This window comes from Coenobita brevimanus, chromosome 34 (assembly GCF_032717465.1).
Source record: "Coenobita brevimanus isolate Jiangsu-jjx chromosome 34, ASM3271746v2, whole genome shotgun sequence".
Taxonomy (NCBI): Eukaryota; Metazoa; Arthropoda; class Malacostraca; order Decapoda; family Coenobitidae; genus Coenobita; species Coenobita brevimanus.
Genome location: NC_136987.1, coordinates 16700504 through 16704367, shown reverse-complemented (window position 1 = coordinate 16704367; position 3864 = coordinate 16700504).

The following is a 3864-nucleotide window of genomic DNA, read 5'->3' as shown; positions in this document are numbered from 1 at the left end:
TCCAACAGGTAGCCAAGCTTCTTCTGCATGAGAGGAACTTTCACTGGGTTCACACGGTAAGGAGGCAGTTTAATTGGCTTTGCGTCTCCAACCTCGACATCATGCATCAACACAGTAGTTCTTCCTGGAGTGGCATGGAACACTTGCGGGTACTCCTGCAGTAATGCCGAAAACTCCTGCCTTTCCTCGAAAGCTTAGTCTGGAGATCATTCATGATATCAGGATTCTTCCCCAAACTATCACTCAGGTTCATACTGCATGGGAGAGCTTCACTTGCAGACTCGGGTGGAACAGCTACAGTGCAGACTGGGTTATTTTCGTCCCGCCTGTGATACAACTTTAGCATGTTGATGTGACATAGTTGCTTGTTCTTTCTACGATCTGGTGTGGCGATGACATAGTTGACATCACTGAGTTTCTTCTCCACGAAATAAGGGCCACTAAACTTGGCTTGAAGAGGTTGCCCATGAACTGGTAGCAGAATCAAAACCTGATCTCCTGGCTGAAAGTGGCGTAACCTGGACTTCTTATCATACCAAGTCTTCATCTTCTCCTGAGCAGCTCCTAAATTCTCTCTCGCCAGCTGTAAAGCAGTGGACAGCCGTTCTTTGAACTTCATCACATACTCCAGCAGGTTAACGTCATCTTCCTCCGACAGCCAGCATTCCTTGAGTAACTTAAGGGGTCCTCTTACTTCATGGCCAAACAGTAGTTCAAAAGGTGAGAAGCCCAGTGATTCATTTGGAGATTCTCTTGCAGCAAACACAACGAATGGAAGACCTTTATCCCAGTCTTTCTGATATTCCAAACAGTATTTCTTGAGCATCGATTTGAGTGTTTGATGATATCTCTCCAACGCTCCTTGGGTCTGGGGATGGTAAGCTGAAGACGTGATCTGGGTGATGCCCAACTCTTTCAGAGACTGCTTGAAAACGTTTGACATGAAATTACTTCCCCGGTCTGACTGTACCTCCTTGGGCAGACCAAACTTTGTGAAGAACCCTAGCATTTCCTTAACCACGTTCTTTGCTGAGATGTTTCTAAGTGGAATGGCTTCAGGATAACGAGTAGCCATATCAATCATGGTCAACACATAAGAAAATCCTGAAAAAGTCTTAGGAAGAGGGCCCACAATATCCACCAACACACGGGTGAAAGGCGCCTCAAAAGGAGGAATGGGAACTAGAGGTGCAACCTTTTCGGTCTGATTACACTTCCCCACAACTTGACAGGTGTGACAAGACTTACAATACCAGGAAACATCCCTGAAGATACCTGGCCAGTAGAAGTGTTTCAAAATGCGTGCCACAGTCTTCCTCACTCCAAGGTGTCCTGCCAAACTGGAATCATGAGCCACTCTAATGATATCCTGCCTACAAACACAAGGGATGACAACTTTATGTACAACCTCCCATTCACAGTCGGCTGATGCTGTTGGGGGTCTCCACTTCCTCATGAGTACTCCTGACTTTACATAATAACAAGTAGAAGCACCGGCTGACTCTTCTTCACTGTAAGCAGAGTTAGCTAGACCTTTCAACTCAGGGTCAGCAACCTGCAACTCAACCAACTCTTGACGAGACAAATTATCAACACTACGGGGTACTGCCTCATCTGGTGAGTGGTCCAAATTAGCAAGAAAAGTGTCAGCTAGGATAACATCATCATCATCATTATCCTCTAAATCACCAGTAACTTTAGACTTAGCCCTAGTGACAGCACATGCAGGGAACACATCAGGGACATCACAATCCTGGGCCGCAGCCACTGGCTCACTAGACAACTGAGGAGCTGGACACACTTGACTTCCACCAATATCATTTCCAAGTAAGAAAGTTACACCAGACATTGGGAGTGTCTCAACCAACCCAACCATAACAGAACCATTAACAAAACCAGACTCTAAATTCACTCTGCACAGAGGGACAGAGAAGTAATTATTCCCTACACCTTGTAAGATTACAGTTTCATCAGAGGAATAAACATTAGAGCCTAGAACACTGGTCAGCATAAGGGATTGGCAAGCACCTGTATCGCGATATATTTGAACTGATTTCCTGTCATTACTGTCCAGAGGACTGACAAAACCATCAGACAGGAAATTAGCACATGAACTCTTGAGAGTGTCACCCACGTTACTGCTCAAAAGAGGAGCTCCATCATGAGAAATTAAGTTACCCCTCAAAGCAGGTTCAGTTAACTCGGTTAAAGAATTCTGGGAACTCTCAAGAGTGGACACTAGACCAATTGACTGAATATTTAAAGACTCCTTTTTGTTCACATCACGCTGTCTCCTGAAACATCTCTCCGTAGTCTGACCAAGCTTACTACAATAAGTACATTTACTTTTCTGAAATCTAGAGGTGAAGCTGGTATTTACTTCCTGAGAAACATCATCTTTATTTTCTTTCCTGTTACCCGTACTCTGAGTAGAGGCAACGTACTTACTCTCAGCTTTCCCTTTTTCTCTAGAATATGTCTTGTGAGTGAGAACATACTCATCAGCTAAAACTGCAGCATCAGACAAATTATCTATTCTTTTCTCATCAAGATATAGGCTTACATCTTTACTAATACACCTTTTGAAGTCCTCCAGCAAAATCATCTGCTTAAATTTGTCAAAATCAGAATCCACATTCTTAGAATTTAACCACTGCTCTAACAGATCTTCTTTGATTTTTGCATACTCAACATGGGATTGCTTATCTTGCTTATAAGTTGTCCTAAATTTTACTCTATAGGCTTCAGGAACAAGCTCATAGGCCTTAAGAACCAAGCTCTTAACTACATCATAATTATCACATTGATCCTGAGGCAAAGATGCATAAGTTACTTGAGCTTTACCGGTGAGAACAGTTTGAAGGAGTACTGGCCAATACTCCTTAGGCCAATTAAAACCTGTAGCTACCCTCTCAAACAACTGAAAATACTTTGTTAAATCAGATTCATTAAAAGGAGGGACAAGTTTAACATTTTTAGCCACATCAAAATCATCAGAGCTAGATGATCCAGTTCCACCTTGTTTCATGCGATACTCATGGTCTGCCTGAATCCTAGCAATTTCAGCTTGTGCCTCAGCCTCCTTAGCTTTTGCCTGAAATTCAGCCTCCTTAGCCTGTGCTTGAAATTCAGCTTCCTTCACACGAGCCTCCTGCAGGGCTAGCTGTAACTTAGCTAATTCAGTCTGCGTTTGCTCATTTGGAGGAGTTACATTAAACAAGCTTTCATTAATCATGTCAACAATTTGATCTTTAGAATGATGAGAGCGAACAGCAATTCCCAATTGTTGAGCAACAAGCTTAAGTTCATTCTTTGTTCTGTTTTCTACATCACACACTGTTTGCACATTTGACAAAAAATCTTTGGCTTCATCAAGCGTAGTAATAGTAGACATCATGAATAAGTAACAGTCACAAAATATCAAGCAATATCCTTATGATAATATCCTGAATATCCTGATGAGAGGTCGCCAAATTTATGTTACGGAACAGAGAAAGATAATGTACACTTTAAGTGAGAATACTAATAATCACTACTGTCCCGTAAAGTTCCAGGTTCAAAACAAAAGAGTTAGGTAAAATTACAAGTTAAAGTTTAATGCTTAAACTAACAACAAAACATTCAGAACTCATAAGGATAATGTAATGGCAAATAAACAGGTTAAATATATGGTTAACTGCAATAGCCTCTATTAACACAAAATTAGCAAGAGTAAATTTATCTAAGTCAGCCCTGATAAAATGAGATACCAGATAATACTCAGTGAATGCAAGATAAATTATTACAGATACAAAATAATATTAAAACTGATGGACATAAAGATCCCTACATGAATTACAAAAACTTCACTAGGCCTACAAATTA